The sequence below is a fragment of the Bubalus kerabau genome, chromosome 13 (assembly GCF_029407905.1).
Source record: "Bubalus kerabau isolate K-KA32 ecotype Philippines breed swamp buffalo chromosome 13, PCC_UOA_SB_1v2, whole genome shotgun sequence".
Classification (NCBI taxonomy): domain Eukaryota; kingdom Metazoa; phylum Chordata; class Mammalia; order Artiodactyla; family Bovidae; genus Bubalus; species Bubalus kerabau.
This window is the reverse complement of record NC_073636.1, coordinates 71429346-71446942: the sequence shown is the minus strand read 5'-3', so window position 1 is coordinate 71446942 and position 17597 is coordinate 71429346. Positions and strand designations below refer to the sequence as shown.

Below are 17597 nucleotides of genomic sequence, written 5' to 3'. Positions count from 1 at the left end.
CCCCATCTATGAAATAATCACAGTAACACCACTAACTTCATGGGTCTAATTAAGAATTTAATGAGCTAATGGACTTAGTGCATCAGAGCCATGCCTGGCTAATAACAAGCACTCAACAAGCAGTAACTAGTGGGAGAGCCAACCACTAGTAACTCTGTCAATCCACGAAGATAAGGGCTATGGTGAAGGTAAAATCAGGACGTGGTGGAAGCACGTAAGAGAAGAAGAAACAGAAGAGAAGAGAAGAGAAATACAAGGCATTGTAGGGTGTGGTTTCCCAGGTAGGTAGTCACCAAGACGAAGCTTTGAAATAGGAGTAGCAGTTATCGTATGGAACAAGGCTAGCAGTGAGACATGGAAGCCTTCTGAGCTGAGCAAGTGGTACATGAAGATGACTAGTGCTGAGAGAGGTAGCCATTGAGCTTGAATGGGACGAAAGCCTTCTGAGCTGAGCAAGTGGTACATGAAGATGACTAGTGCTGAGAGAGGTAGCCATTGAGCTTGAATGGGACGAGGCAAAGGAACCATGGCTAGAATGCCAATGTGACCAGAGGAGGCTGGGAGCGGTGAGAGTGGGGGCTGGAGGGCTGAGCACGGCCAGGACATCGAGGACTCTGCATCAGCCCCATGGCGTATCGCGGAACTGTGACTGTCTCGAGATAGTGGGAGCTCTGGGTGGAGCTTAGACGGCTGCCTTTGTCACAAAGGCCATCTTATGACGGCTTAGAAAATGGGTCAGAAAAGGGAGACTGAGGCAAAGACAAGAATAGATACAGCGAGGAACAGGTAGGAGGCTGCTCGGAGAGGCCAGAGAGGAGCGTGTGAATCACCTTTTCTCTCAGCCTTCTGTTTCTTTTTCTGATGTCAGGCCAACAGTCTGTCTTACCTACCTCAGAAGATTGTGGAGGGGAATGTAATAAAAATATCCACTTAAAACAGGAGTTGGCAAACTTTTTTGTAAAAGGCCGGAGAATTACATTCAGTTTTTCAGGCCATATGGTCCCTGTCACACTACTCATCTTTGTCATGGTGGCACAAAAGCAGCCATAGATAATACATGTAAAATGAGCATGGCCGTGTTCCAATAAAACTTTATTTATAGACACTGAAATTTCAATTCTGTGTAACTTTCATGTGTCATTATACATTGCTCCTCTTTTATTTCCCACCCCCCACCCCGGCCATTAAAAAAATGTAAAAACTATTCTTAGCCATTGGACACACAGAAAACAGTGGGTGGCCAGATTTGGCCTACCAGCTTTCATTTTCTGAATTTGGACTTAGAATATGGTTTGAGAATGGTGAAGTTTCCCAAACCTTTGAGGGAGGGATATCCTGATTACTATTTTATTTTTTTTTAATTTTTATTGGAATATGAGTTGCTCTACCATGTGGGATTAGTTTCTGCTGTACCGCAAAGTGAATCAGCTATAGGTATACATATATTATCATTTCTGTTGACTGGTGGTTATATTTTATAGTATTACACAGTTGTTGGTAAAGTTTGCCATTTGTGCGAATTTTTGAAGTTATGTATTTCCTGTTTATCAGTTGGTCTGGGATGTCCTGCCCCTCTCTCCATTTTGCATAAGAACTTTATAGAGTCTTGTTGATGGATCACTAGAGAAATATGTGCAGCCTTTGACCAAGCCTAAGACACCTTCTTACTTTCTGTAGCATTTTCTTTAGAGAAGCAAGTAGTGAATTTAAAAGGACAAAACATTAAAGTCATACAAACCAGAGTACTGCCTCTGCCAGTTCAGAGTCCTGTGACCTTCAGCAAGTTATATCAACTGTCTGATCAATCCTTCCTTCCTCCATTCATTTATTCGGCATAGTCACTGAGTGCCTACTATGTGCCAGCTCCAGTGCAAAGTCACACCAGGACACTAGAAATGAGCCAGTGACTGCCTTCAGAATTGCAGGAGACTCAGAATTGCAGGGGAGGCAGCCACTTAAAGTACAGCGAGGCTATTGCTTGGAGAAGGGACGACCAGGGTGTTAGGGGAGACAGAGGAGGGGCTTCTGACCCTTGTACAGTGAGACTCCCAGAGAGGAGTTCTGAGCTGGCACTTGGAGGATGAACAATCTTCATCTAGGTGAAGAGGCAAGAAGTGGGTATTTCCACACTAGGTGAGCCTCCTAGGTAAGGCCTCCTGACAAGAAGGTGGGGCAGGGGGCACGGGTGATGATGAAAAGGAGTTTACTGTGTTTGAGGCAGAGTTTACTGTGTTTGAGTGGGAGTGGGGAGAGCCTGGAGGGGCAGGAACTGGGTTAAGGGATTTGAGGTTTACCTGGAGCACAACAGGGTCACTGGTGCATTTCAACTGAAGGATGGAGAATAGTCTGAAAGGAAACAGGACTGGAGGCAGGAAGTCCAGCAGGGGGGCTGCTTCAGTAACCCAAGTGAAACAGGAGGCTGGCTTGAATTGGAGGGAAGGGGAAAACTTCAAAACCTTTTCTAGAGTAGAGTTAATAAGGCATGCCAAGTGATCAGAAGTTGGAGGTCAATAGAAAGGAGAGATAAAGGATGACCCCAGGTTTGTAGATGGCATAGCCACATGGGTAGTGGCACCATTTACTGAGAAGGTGGGGAGAAGATGTCTGGGTGGAAAGGTGATGGCTCATTTATAATAACGCTGACCTTTCTGGGTTGTTCTAAGTCTTAGAAACATTGTATGTGAGATACCTGGCAGAGTCCCTGGCATGTCGTGGGTGCTTGACAAACGGTGACTCGTATCCTTGTTTCATTTCTAAAGATCTATTTCAGGCCCTGTTTTGTTAGATCATGATGTTCTTTTGCTGTTTAGTGTGAGCTCTTCAGAGCCACAAGAATTACAGTTTTGCTCACCGTGCCGCACGTGTTCATGTGTGTTTCTTTCTCTCCTTCTCTTCTGCATGCTGCCTGGGGACTGGCTTCCTTGTGGTCAGCACCAATGGGCAGCGCCCAGGTGACCCCGGGGACTCCACTCTGCCTCCTCACCACAGGTGATCACCAGAGCCCTGGGCTGGGGAGGGGGGAAGGGAGTAAAGAGCAGCCCATGCTCAATGGTCCCTCCAAGCTAGGTGCACCAGAGAGGAACTGGCAGCCCGTCCACCCCACCCATGCATCCACCCACCCAGCCATCCCCCTGCCCCCTCCCCATCCTTCCATCCCTACCTCCATCCATCCGTCCATCCATCTATCTAACTCATCCATTCACCCGTTCTACTAATGCTTACAAAGTACCTACTGTGTGCCAGGCACTGTTCTAGGCACTGAGGTATTCAGTGGTGAACAAAAGAAAGCATATTCCTGTGCCTTTGAGGGAGGGGAAAGAACCATTAACCCCCCACACCACAAAAAAAAATAAAAACTACACAAATGCGTATACAATGGCAAGTGTGAGTCTTGCTACAAAGAAGAGCCGTGTGGTATTCAATATAAACCAACAAGTACACCTCAAGTTCGGGGGATGATTCCCAGGAGAAGAGATAACTGAGCTATGGTCTGAGGTTGGGGGAGAATTGGCTTAACATGTCTGTGCTTAGGAAATAAATAGATCTGGCTATGACTCCCTGTCTGCTATTTGTCTTGGACAAGTCACTTGACTATGATGAGTCCCACCCCTCCTATCTGTTAAGTTAGAATAATAATGCTTCCGTTTTGGGGAGCACCATTTTCTTATAGACTTTGCACACACAGGCTTCTGGAACTGTATCCTGAGAAAAAATAAGATAGTAAATGTGAAAAAGGCCGCTATGGGAACGCCCCACTCTAGAGTGGATATTTGTTTGAAGTAAATACCAGCCTTTTCCCTCTAACTCATGGTAGTTCACTCTCATTTCATATAAACTCTTCAGAGATCATGATGCAGAGCCTATCAGAGGCTGATGCCCATCATGGGGCCCCAGACACAGAAGAGACCCTCCCAACAGAGAGATCTCTACTGCAGGGGCCCTTTCTGGTCGACCAAGGTTTCTTTGGAGATTTCAGACCTTTTACCTGGCACCTCTCTCCAAGTTGTTGCCAAGACAGTGGCTTCCTCTCTGCTAGTCCCTGGCTGGTCAGTTTGTCATGGTGGGAAGGGGAATATATGAGGCAGAGATGACAAGAATCCAGCCATCCAGGAGCTCATGGTCCACTTCTGTTTACCCGCTTCCCAAGCTCAGAAACTCTGCTGTTTGTGATGGTCTTAGGCTGAGTTTCCCTGGACAGAGCCTGAGATGGGGGATTCTTGTGCAAATTAGTCATTGATGAGTATTCTCAGAAGAAAGAAGGTGAGGGCAGGGCAAGAAGCCAACGGAGGATGTGGAGGCTGTGTCAACTGAGCCCACAGGGGCTCTGGAGTGTGGACTGTATCACAGGGGTGCCCCTACTCCGCAGCAGGGGCCAGCATCTGTGCTGCTGTGTCAGTCAGCCGCTGTCCGTGTCCTGGTGGGGGTTGGGGGGTGACTTCCTTTGGCCTGATGGCAGTCTGCAGGGAAGGGGGTACCTTAGCAGCCAGCATCTCCATCTTAAGCAGCTGGAGATTAGTGCACCAGCCCAGAAAAGAGATCTGGGCAGAGCCTCCACCGCACTCATGACAGCCAACTTCTGTCCCCACCTCTGTGTCTGCCATCAACCCATAGCCCAGTGTGACACCATCAACACCCCCAGAATGTCATCTCAGCCACTCCCTGGTTATGTGACCTTAAGCAAGTTGCATAGCCTTGTTTAACTTGCAAAACCGATTGTCATACCTCCTGCAGAGTCATACTCAAGATTACGTTCGGTGACTCTCCAGAGTGCCCTTCTCTCTCGGCCTTCATCAAATGTCAGTCCCCTTTCACATCCTGTTTTTGGCAAGTCTCACTCTTGCCCCGAGGGAGGTGGCAGTTGCGGACGGATGCCTGGTGCTAGTGAAAGGAGAGTGGCTCCTACCACGTGCCCACACCCAATTTACCACGAAACAGTGCTTCTCCCGGGCATGCGGGCAGCTCCCTTTCTGCCGGGCCATTGTTCTCCGGGCCCTTTTCAAGTCAGCAGTACCGTAATGTTTTGTTTAAACAGAGCCAACCCCATATCAGGCACATTTGTTTTACCTCTTGCCTCCTGAGACATCTGAATGCTCCCTCTCTGACAGGTTTATTTCATTGCTTTCCATTTATTTCCATGCCTTTCTCGGTTTCATTTGATGGGTGAGGTGTCCAAGAGTGTTTCTCTTCAAGCAGGCTGTCCCTTTCAAAGGGAGTTTTTGTTAATGCTCATCCCCTGGTAGCAATAACGGCTGATGTGAATAATAACCGACCAGGTCTGAGTGATGGGAACGTTAGACTGTAAACAAAAGCGGCCTCTTCACATCAGCACCAGCTCAGAGGTCTGTGGCACCTGTTTGTGGAGTGGGAGACAGGCTGGCCTTCAGAGTGAGTGCAGGGCTCAGCTCAGCCACTTTCTGCCCTGGGGATCTGGGCATTGTTCTTCTCTGGGCTCCATTTGCTTCATGGGGCGGAGCAGGGATACCGACACCCCTGGCCAGAGTTCACGGTGAGAACTGTGTGTGATGGCTTCCACTCGCTTTTCAGGTCTAACTTACTGGTCTTTGCTTCAAGGGATTCACGCTCTAGGGTAGGGTTTCTCAACCTCAGCACTAGCGACACTTGGGGAAAGGTAGTTCTTAGTTGTGGGAGGCTGTTCTGTGCATTGTAGGATGTTGAGCAAATCCCCGGCCTCTACTCATTAGATAGCACTTGATTACCCAAGTAGCACAACCGAGTTTATTGCCAGACACAATCAAATATCCCCTGGGGACAAAAGCACCCCCCTGTTGAAAACCTCCAGAATTACACTGTGTTCAAGAGATGCAGATCTCAGTTACATATGTACTTTGAAATTTTCTAGAGTCAAATTTTTAAAAAGTAAAAAATGGGGACTTCCCTAGGGATCCAGTGGTTAAGACCACACTTCCACTGCAGGGGACACAGGTTCAATCCCTAGTCAGGGAACTAAGATCCCATATGCCTCAGGGCATGACCTAAATAAATAACATAGCCTATTAAAAAATTAAAAGTATTTGTTAAAGTAAAAATTAATAGGTGACATTCATTTTAATGTATTTTCACTAACCCAGTGTCTACAAAGTATTATCATTTTAACATGTAATCAATATTTTAAAATTATTAATAAAAGATATGTTACCTTTTTTTTTTTTTTTTTTTTTTGCACTAAGCCTTTGAAATCTGGTGTGAATTTTACACTTACGGCGCTTTGCAATTCAGATGCTAAATTTTAAGCAGTTAAAAACGAAATCTAATCCTAAAAAGATAAACATTGTGTTTAACAAGTAAACATACTTTACAGTGTTCCAGTGTTAAAATTTAAATTCATGGAGATAAATTTTAAAATTCAGTTCCTCTATCATCCTAGACACATTTCAAGTGCTCGATAACCACGTGTGGCTCAGTGGCTGTGTCATCGTGGGCAGCACAGATGTAGGGGTAATTAGGAGTTTGGGATTAGCAGATACAAACTACTGTATATAAAACAGACAAACAACAAGATCCTACTATATAGCACAGGGAACTATATTCAGAATCTTGTAAAAAACTATAATGGAAAAGAGTCTGGAAAAGAATATATAAACCTGAATGGTTTGCTGTACAGCAAAAACTAACACAGAGTTGTAAATCAACTGTACTTCAGGTTTTAAAACTTTATACAAATAACCAAACGTCTTGACCCTCCTTGGACCGTCGTTGGTGCACAGGAGTAGAGCCTCAGTAAATGTTCAGTTCTCTTGACACCCCGCCCCCAGGAGACATTTGACAATATCTGGAAATGTATTTGGTTGTCACCACTGGGTGTGAGGGCTTACTGGCATCTCGTGGGTAGAGGCCAGGGATGCGTCTGTTGAAAAATACAAGGTAAAACCTCTGTGACCCCATGGACTGTAGCCCGCCAGTCTCCTCAGTCCATGGGATTCTCCAGGCAAGAATGCTGGAGTGGGTTGCCATGCTCCCCTCCAGGGGATCTTCCCGACCCAGGGATCAAACCCGTGTCTCTTATGTCTCTTGCATTGGCAGGCGGGTTCTTTACCACTACATCACCTGGGAAGCCCAGCACAGTGGGTAGAGGCCAGGGATGCTTCCACTGAAAAAAAATAAAGTAAAACCTCTGCGATTAGAGTTTGGCGTTTTTCTGAAGTGGGATAACTTGGGACTGCAGTGGACAAATGAGTAGTTATTTAACATTTCACCTAAACGACTAACCCACCATCGCTGAGAGAGTGCTTCCCCGGTCCCTGCCCCTGCTCAGCCAGGCCTCCACGGTGCATTCGGCGAACTGAGCCCAGTAGGAAGCTGGTAGCACCCAGACTGAAGCTTAGAGTCGATGCTCTGAAGGTCAGCCAGGCAGCCCTGCGCTGGTCTTAACCCCTTGGGCTGACCCAGATTCACTGTCTTGCCCATGCTGAGCCCTTCTCCTTTGTCCCCAGGGAGAAGGGCTTTGGGACAAGCCCTTGTGTAAAGAACTGGGGAACTTTAGCAAATCATTCAGCCTTTCAGAGCCTTAGTTTCCTCGTCTGTGAAGTAATAAGGATGAGCCCGTGCACCGCCAGGCTCAGTCTTGGCCAGGGTCAGCAGAGAAAGTGAATTCATTTCCAGCAGGGCTCCTGGCTTGAGAGGCTGGCAGGCACAACTCCATCCTTTCATTTCTACCTTTGTACTTCACATTCAAACTCTATTGTTATCTCCCTGGCAATCCTTAAAAAAAAAAGAAAAAAAGGACAATAATTGCTTTACAATATTATGTTGGTTTCTGCCATATATCAACATGAATCCACCATAGGTATACGTATCTCCACGCCCTCATCAAGCTCCCACCCCACCCCATCCCATCCCTCCAGGTTATCCAATAACACTGGATTTGAGCTCTCTGGCAATTCTTTATATCAGGGCCTTGCCACAGCGACAGGATTCAGGCCGTAATACTCTCTCTGAGACTGCTTTGCAGCTAACTGCCTCTAAAGCAACTTCCCCCGGGATGTCTTGTAAATCTTGCATCCAGGTAGAAAGAGTTTGAGCCTTTGGGGCAAGACTGTTTGGCTGAGAGCAGATGGGGAAGCAGCCTGGCAGACTTAGGGAAGGCCCAGCAGGATGCCTTGTGCCCCTGGCAGGCTTGGACATCCTGGGGAGTGAGGGACCCTCCCAGAGAGGTAATGTCCTCTGGTAGGTATGGATGGATGGAGTGAGAACAGGAGCCAGAGGTGGGAGGACCTCTCCAGAAAAGGCTTAAACCTGTAAACCCACCAAGATGGCAGCTATGCCTGGTAGAGAGAGGTGGAAGACAGGCAGTGGGAGCGCAGTCTGCCAGGCCGGCTGGAAGGAGGTGGCAGCTTTGGGGGACAGTAGTACCAGGGGTTTCCATGACGATGAAAAGAACAATACAACAGCAAGCATGTGTTACATACCTCTTAGCTTCCGTGGAAGGCACTGAGGGCTTCATATTATTAATGTCCTGAATCTTCTCAACAGCTCTGCCGTTTAGGGTACCGCTGTCATTCTCATTTGGTAGATAAGGAAACTGAGACTCTGGTGATTGAAAATCACACAGCTCAGAAGTGATGAAACAGGATCTGAACCCAGGAAAGTCTGTTATCTTACCCACTATGCTTTATGCCAGTGGCCAATATTAGTGAGCACCTATTACGTGCCCTGGCTTTCCTTGTGGCTCAGCTGGTAACGAATCCTCCTGCAATGTGGGAGACCTGGGTTCGAGCCTTGGGATTTAAGATCCCCTGGAGAAGGGACCAGCTACACGCTCGGTATTCTGGCCTGGAGAATTCCCTGAACTGTGTAGTCCATGGGGTTGCAAAGAGTCAGACATGACTGAACAACTTTCACTTTTTCTTTCATTATGTGCCAGGAACTGAGAATTACCATGATCCAGGACTGTGCCTCCAAAACTAGCTGTGGGACTTTGAGCCTCAGCTCACGTGTGCCCATTTCCTTGTCTGCAAACTGAGAATACCAAGAATTACTAGTTGTTGAGAGGAGTATTTGAGAAATACACCTGAAGTATGTAGACTTGTGCTGTGATTATTATTCTAAACCCATTTTACAGATGAGAAAACTGAGGTCCAGAGAAGAGGCAAGCTGGCCAGTGGTGACGTTCAGGCAGGGGGCTGGGCCAGAACGGTGGCTCATGGGAAATGAGGTGGGAAGTAAGAACCTATCTGAGCACCAGGAGTGCCCAGCAGGATTCACAAGCCAGGGCTTATTGAGGAATTGGGACATAAAGCTGGGAGCACGACAGCCCCAGTCACAGAGATGGCCCAAGACAAGAGCGGGATGGAGAGTAGGGCAGCACAATGCTGAAGTCCCCTCACCTGGGCAGCCTGCAGTCCCCAAGGCTTCAGTTGGTCCCAGAGCACCATCCAGGGCTGCACCTGCAGAATAAGGGCAGGGACCACAGCTGGAGGTCAGGGAGGCAGGTGACGATCAGGAGCCAGGTGGCCACTGCAGAACCGCCTCCATTCTTCCATTTGGCTGCTCCAGGGGCAGCAGGCAGACTCTGCGGAGCAGGGACGGAGTCTAGTACTCAGTCAAGTGCGCCAGACTGTCACATTGTTAGTCTGGTAGTAGATGTTCACGGCCTGACAGACACCAGGCTCTTGGTACCAGCTTCTGTTATCCATCTCCCAATGGAATCAGTAGACAATGCAGACCAGGAAGGCATCTTTCTGGAGTGCCCCATCTCCTGTGGGGTGTCCTTCTGTAGCAGGTGAATGTCTTTGCTTCCTACAAGACAAGCATCCAAGCAAGGAGCAAATAAGACAGGCTCTCACCACGCCTTTTCTCTCTGGGGACGTTCTTCTTAGACCAAGGAGCAATCAGTCTCCAGTCTGCTATGCAAACTGCCACTAAATTCAGATTCAGAAACTCAGCACCACCTTGACCTCTCTCTCCCTGTCTTCAATATGCAGTTAGTCATCAGATCTGTCCCGTATTATCTCTGAAATCTCTCTTGAATCTCTCCCTGTCCTTCACTGCTGCCCTCATGTTTGAGATTCACAAAGCCTTGGTCAGATAGTGTAACAGATTCCAAACCGGCCTTCCTATCGTCACACTGGTCCCTTCTAATGTATGCTCCGCTGAAGCCAAGTTATTACTATAAAAGTCTGATTCTGATTAAAATGCTCTCAAGGCTCCCTTTGTGCTTGGGGACAATTAGCCTGAATCACAGGCCCTTCACTCTCTAGGCGCTGTCCCTTCCCTATGTCCCCAGCTCTATTTCCTCTTTGGTGGCCAGTGCCCCACTCAAACTGGTTACATATGCAGAACCTGCCTTATCGGACTCTGCTGGGTGCTCTTCCTCCGATGTTTACCTTACTCACCCTCTGGGGTGAAGTTCAGACAATGTGGTCTCTGCAAAGCCTTCTCAGAATCCCATTGTCTCAGTTCAGTCCAGTCCCTCAGTCGTGTCTGGCTCTTTGCTACCCCATGGGACTGCAGCGCACCAGGCCTGCCTGTCCATCAGCAACTCCTGGAGCCTACTCAGACTCATGTCCATCATATCAGTGAAGCCATCCAACCATCTCATCCTCTGTTGTCCCCTTCTCCTCCCACCTTCAATCTTTCCCAGCATCGGCGTGTTTTCCAATGAATCAGTTCTTCACATCAGGTGGCCAAAGTATTGGAGTTTCAGCATCAGTCCTTCCAATAAATATTCAGGTTGGATCTTCTTGCAGTCCAAGGGACTCAAGAGTCTTTTCCAACACCACAGTTCAAAAGCATCAGTTCTTTGGCACTCAGCTTTCTTTATAGTCCAACTCTCACATCCATACATGACTACTGGAAAAACCATAACTTTGACTAGATGGACCTTTGTTGGTAAAGTAATATCTCTGCTTTTTAGTATGATGTCTAGGTTGGTCATAGCTTTTCTTCCAAGGAGCAAGCATCTTTTAATTTCATGGCTGCAGTCACCATCTGCAGTGATTTTGGAGTCCAAGAAAATAAAGTCTGTCACTATTTCCACTGTTCCCTCATCTATTTGCCATGAACTGATGGGACCAGATGTCATGATCTTAGTTTTCTGAATGTTGAGTTTTAAGCCAACATTTTCACTTTCATCAAGAGGCTCTTTTGTTCTTCTTCACTTTCTGCCATAATGGTGGTGTCATCTGCATATCTGAGGTTATTGATATTTCTCCCGGCAATCTTGATTCCAGCTTGTGCTTCATCCAGCCCAGCATTTCACATGATGTACTCTGCATATAAGTTAAATAAGTAGGGTGACAGTATACAGCCGTGACCTACTCCTTTCCTGATTTGGAACCAGTCCGTTGTTCCATGTCCAGTTCTAACTATTGTTTCTTGATCTGCATACAGATTTCTCAGGAGACAGGTCAGGTGGTCTAGTATTCCCATCTCTTGAGGAATTTTCCACAGTTTGTTGTGATCCATACCATCAAAGGCTTTGATGTAGTCAATAAAGCAGAAGTAGATGTTTTTCTGGAACTCTCTTGCTTTTTCAATGATCCAATGGATATTGGCAATTTGATCTCTGGTTCCTCTGCCTTTTCTAAAACCAGCTTGAACATCTAGTTCACAGTTCATATACTGTTGAAGCCTGGCTTGGAGAATTTAGAACATTACTTTACTAGCGTGTGAGATGAGTGCAATTGTGCAGTAGTTTGAGCATTCTTTGGCATTGCCTTTCTTTGGGATTGGAATGAAAACTGACCTTTTCCAGTCCTGTGGCCACTGCTGAGTTTTCCAAATTTGCTGGCATATTGAGTGTAGCACTTTAACAGCATCATCTTTTAGGATTTGAAATAGCTCAACTGGAATTCCATCACCTCTACTAGCTTTATTCATGGTGATGCTTCCTAAGGCTTGACTTCACATTCCAGGATGTCTGGCTCTAGGTGAGACACACCATCGTGTGGTGTGATCATCGTGATCACACCATCGTGGTTATCTGGGTCATGAAGATTGTTTTTGTATAGTTCCAGGATATCTGGGTCATGAAGATTGTTTTTGTATAGTTCTTCTGTGTATTCTTGGCACCTCTTCTTAATATCGACAAATAGATAAGAAAGCTGTGGTACATATACAATGGAATAAAAAGAATGCATTTGAATCAGTTCTAATGAGGTAGATGAAACTTGAACCTATTATACAGAATGAAGTAAGTCAGAAAGAAAAACACCAATATAGTATATTAACACATATATATGGAATTTGGAAAGATGGTAACAATGACCCTATATGCAAGACAGCAAAAGAGACACAGATGTAAAGAACAGACTTTTGGACTCTGGGAGAAAGCGAGGGTGGGATGATTTGAGAGAATAGCATTGAATCATGTATATTATCATGTGTGAAATAGATCACCAGTCCAGGTTCGATGCATGAGACAGGGTGCTCAGGGCTGGTGCATTGACCCTGAGGGATGGGATGGGGAGGGAGGTGGGAAGGGGGTTCAGGAAGGGGAACACATGTACAGCCATGGCTGATTCACGTCAATGTATGGCATAAACCACTACAATATTGTAAAGTAATTAGTCTCCAATTGAATAAATTTTTAAAAATATCTTCTGCTTCTGTTAGGTCAGTACCATTTCTGTCCTTTATTGTGCCCATTGTCTGAGGCTGCACCTAAAAAAGACGGTTGACAGGCCCTGCCAGTGGGCACTGAGTTGAGGGTTCTGAGTGAGGATTCTTGTAGGAGAGGGCACACATTCTCATTACGAGCACTTGTCTTGGAGTTGTTTGATTTCTGTTACCCTCTGCCCAGCACATGTACAGTGCCGTTCACCTGGCCCCAAGTGTGAGTAGACTCATATGTGAGCAAGTAGCTAACATCGATAGAGGAGCATGTGCCAGACCCACCCTCGGCCTCCACCCCGTGATGGTTCAAACCCCCCGTCTACCATTTTGTTAGGTTTATTGTGAGTCACTGAGCCCTGGTTTTCAGTCTAGCATTTGAACTCCAAACAGCCTCATCTGCCAAGCTTCCTAGAGACTGATTCTCTGGAGTCTTTGAATAGGGCTTCCCCAGATCTGCCAGCCCCACTGAGCTCAATACCCAGCCTGGGCACACGTGGTGCTGACCCAGGAGAGGTCGGGCTGGGGGCAGGGAGCATGGAGATCACAAAGAAGAGACCTGTCCCCAGACTCTGTGTCCGCGTGAGCAAGAACAGACCCTGCCAACATCCGGGGCCTTATCTTCTCTCTCTTACCTCCTGCTAATAGCAGAGCTGCTCTTCTGTCCATCCTTTGGGGAGGGGGATAGATCAGCCTTAGTACAGAACACAGCAATTCAGTGTTTCTGCTTTCAAAAGCCAAGGGGCAGAGGCTGGAAGAAAGAAAACATGTTCATGGTGGATTTGGCTGGAATCTCAGCAATCGATGCGGCTCCTGCTGCTGGTTTTATTACCCTCACTCAGCTGCATTGCCTAATCTGAATTCCGTGCTGCGTGTTCTCTCTGATCCTGCTCATGGTTCCACTAATCCCTGCTATAGATTTCTCGCTTCCTCCCACGAGCCTTCTCTCCTTTCCAGGCACCCCGATACGTGCTGGAAGCTGCATGTTCCAGAGACATGATCTGAGCAGAACTGCTTGGCTGGGCAGATCTTTGCCTTCCCTTCCTCTTGCTGCCCCTTTGGGATGGTGTGCTGTGGTCATCCCATAGGGGATCAATTTGGTTGAAATCAGTTGGAAAGAACTGGATTATGTTTCTGAGTAAGAGCCTTACTCTGAGAGCCTCTTACTTCTGAGTAAGAGACACCTGGGCCCCTGGTACATCTTGCTTTGTTGTTCAGACAAAGCCAGGACTGAAACCTCCCTGGTGGTCCAGTGGCTAAGACTCCACACTCCCAATGCAGGGGGCTTGGGTGTGATTCCCGGTCAGGGAACTAGATTCCACATGCTGCATCTTAGAGTTCACATGCTGCAGGTAAAGATCCCACATACCCCAGTGAAGACCAAAGATCCCAAGTGCTAAAGATCCCGCATACCCCAGTGAAGACCAAAGATCCCAAGTGCTAAAGATCCCGCATACCCCAGTAAAGACCAAAGATCCCAAGTGCTAAAGATCCCGCATACCCCAGTGAAGACCAAAGATCCCAAGTGCTAAAGATCCCGCATACCCCAGTGAAGACCAAAGATCCCAAGTGCTGTAACTAGTGCAACCAAATAGATGAATAAATACTAAAAAATAAAAAGCCAGGACATCCTGTCCTTCTAGAAGCCTCCTGTTCCACTCAGCCCATGACCAAACAGGAGTCTCTCATCCCTCTTCCTACACGCTCTCCTTGTGACCCTGAGCCCATTCATGTTTGATTTTACTTCCTGAAATGTTAAGCCCGCCCTCTCCTTCCTAGGCTGCTTGTAACATGACTCAGCTTGATACAGAGTATGGGTTGTATCATGCCCCTCACAAAGGATGTGTTGAAGCAAGACTAACCCCAGTTCCTGTGAAGGCGGTCTTATTTAGAAAGAAGGTCTCTGCAGGTATAATTAGTTAAGATGAAGTCGTGACGGTGGACCCAGATCCATAATATGACACTGTAATATGACTGATGTCCTTACAAGAAGAGGAAAACATCAGGTGAAGACAGAGACACACAAGAAGAACCTCTGTGATGACAGAGGCAGATATTGGTAAGATACATCTCCAGCCTAAGGAGTGCCAGTGGTTGCCCGCAGATGCCAGCAGCTAAAAGAGATGAAGAAGGATTCTACCCAGGGTCTCAGAGGGAGCATGGCCCTGTTGACATCTGGACTTCAGACTTCTAGCCTCTAAATTTCTGTTATTTAAGCCACTGGGTTGCAGTACTTTATTACAGCCCTGGAAATGAACAGACTTGGAAGTGCAGTGATCCTGAGCATGGGGCAGCAGGCAGGGGTCCACCTTGCAGAGCTGTGCCTTTGCAGCAAAAGACCTCAAGGAGACTGAAGCTGAGAACTGCCATCCTGGAGAATCCTTTTGGTGTACCCTCCCCCTGCTGTGGGGTCTCCGTGTTGGCTGGATTCTGCATTTGGCTCACAGCAGGCCTCTTCTCTGGGGCTCTGACCCTCCCCTCTGTAATTGGCCTCCTGCGTATGAACAGTCTTAGCATCTGCTGCCAGGCACATCCTGGCCTTGGCCTGGGCCACACCAACCAGGCCATTCATGTTGTCCTGGCCTCATTTGACCCATAGGCCATCTCTGATAGGTTTTTGTGCTTGCCTCCGGACTGACTGCTCCTGCGTAGCCCTCCTGTGTTCCACAGCTGCCCAGGACTGCTCTGAACTCTGCAAGAAGAGTTAACCATCCATTCAGTGCGGCCAATCGTTCTCTTGCACTGGCTGTCGGAGGATGTCGAAAGGGACTATCACTTTGCCGCAGGGTACCCGAAAGAGTGTGTGTTCTCTTTTACATCTGCTCTTCAGACTAAATCCTTAATCCCCAGTGCAGGCCCTGGGTGCTCCTCTGTCCCGCAGCTAAGCAGCTTTGAGCCCCCAGGGCTCCAGGCTCAGCACACAATTCTGCAAGCAGGGAGCCAGCACTGTCAGCCCTGAGCTGGCTCAATTTCTTCATCCTCATCGATGGAGCAGGCTTCGTCTGGCGCACAGGGAGCCAGGGTCGGGAGGAGACCACTGGGTGGTCTTAGGGACGTCCACGATGTGTCCCACACCAGTGACGGCATAGGGAAATCTGACTCATAGTCTAGCTTGGCCTAAGCAGAGTCATACATGCCCTTCTCTGTACAGACTTCTGTGTTAGCATCCATCACACTGAGCTTTGATTTTCAGCTTGCACGCATGTCTTTGCCATTACGCGGTGAGTTCTCAAACAGCAGGGTGGTCTCCTAATTGCCTCGCGTGCCCAGCACCTTGTTTTACCCAGTATCATCTTGATAATCCCAGCAACCACTCACGCCACGCCAGCCGACTCTAGGACTGGCCGCCTAGACAGCCAAGGGTTGAATGGGTGCTAATGAGGCCAAGGGAAGGGGTCTAGTCCATTTGGAAGTCACTTAGCTTTTTCTAGTTCCCTGACCATGGGCAAAATTTTCCTTCTGGCCAAATCCACACATAGCTCTAAGCATATGTTGCCCCCTCACAGTAGGTGCAGGCTGACCAACAGATGCTCCTAAACCCCAGCCACAGACTGGCTCCTGATCTGTCCTTCAGATTTAACCCCAACTTCGGCCACATCTCAGTCTTTAACCCTACCCGTGGCCTGACACCTAAGCCAGTTCAAAAAGTGCACCCACCTCTGGCTTCTTAGAAGCGTCACCCCCAAATTCAGCCAGTGCTTAGGATCCTTGTCTGACCACAGGCTAAGGTCCAGCTCTAGGACTCCCCTGGGCACAAGAGGAAACAGTTGAGACCTTGAGACAGTAGAAAGGCTTTCTGAGCCCACTGATGGTGAAGCCCTTTAAAGGGCATGCCTTCCAAGTGATGTGTCAGTCATAACCGTAGCTGGCATCAACCGGGCACAACTGCTCTTAAGTAAGTCTATCATGCTAAATTCTAAATGCATGAAACATTCTTAGCATAAAGGAGTTTACTTGCACCCAGAAGAGATTCACCGCAAATATCTTCTATAGCATCACTTTCCTACCGTCTGTAACTGAATTAGAATCTGACCTCCACAGAGCATTTGCTATGTAAAACAAGGTCCACCTGGAAACACAGATCCAGGAGATGCATGGAACCAAGCAGAATCAGCGCTTGAGGAACCATTTATTTGAGTGTCCGGAATGCTTTCAAACAATCAGTTAAAGCTATTGCCATCTCACAGAGTGCTCACCTCCACTTAAGGCTGAAAAAAAAGGTCAACCTCTGTCAGCAATATTTAACAGTTTCAGTTGTATAGGTTGTGAAGTCAATTCCAACCTATTAAGCCTGCCCAGGTGATATTGAGGGGGTCTGGGATACTAGAAACCTGTATCTACTTTACACGTAACTCAGTCCTCATTAAATGGTCTTCCCCAGCAAGGGTAGAGCTGTCTTTGAAGAACCTGAGTGTCTGTAGTGTTTTCTAGCTACTTGACATTGACTTTGAGTTAAATCGTGGCTAAAAGCAATTACTGTCATATGATGAATTGAGGCAATTTATTTATTACTTGAGAAACATCCTAGGTGATGTCACTTGGAAGAATGATGGAATAATCCTTCCCAAGTAGTCCATTATCAGCCAGATCTAGTGAGGGGGGCCACTGTTCTGAGGTGTGGGGGAGAGCAGTCAGCAGTTTTTAAAAATTAGTCATCGTGAGATCAAAGAAAAGAGAATTGGAAATAAAGCAGAAAACGGCCGCCTAAACTTGAGCTTGCTTGTCTCCCTGTGGGATTATATGGCATGCTTGGATTGCTAAATATCAAGAAAGGTATTATAGAGAAAGCCCAGAGATTAATAATAAAACTAAACTCAATGTATGAAGTGCTTGGAGATGGTGGTTGATGTACAAGGAAAGTGAAAAGGATGGGGAAACTTAAGTTAAAAAGGTCAAGTTTAAATATCATTTGAGCAAAGTCTGTATAATTTGGCCCATATAACAAGATTCGCATGACATGTTCATCCATCCCTTAGATATTAGAATGTGATATATTGCTGGAAGGGCATGAGGGGAGATAATCTTCA

The 17597-nt window shown here is 47.1% G+C and overlaps 1 protein-coding gene and 1 long non-coding RNA gene across 3 annotated transcripts in view; one reads left to right on the top strand and one right to left on the bottom strand.

Annotated features, from left to right (window-relative positions):
* Positions 1 to 17597, top strand: part of PTPRT (protein tyrosine phosphatase receptor type T) — a 1142536-nt gene that overhangs the window by 945934 nt on the left and 179005 nt on the right. The gene's annotated exons all lie outside the window — the stretch shown is intronic.
* Positions 11929 to 16608, bottom strand: LOC129625960 (uncharacterized). The gene is made up of 3 exons (XR_008701676.1): positions 16228 to 16608; positions 13206 to 13321; positions 11929 to 12062 (listed from the first exon to the last, which is right to left on the bottom strand). It is a non-coding gene; the product is annotated as an uncharacterized LOC129625960 (long non-coding RNA).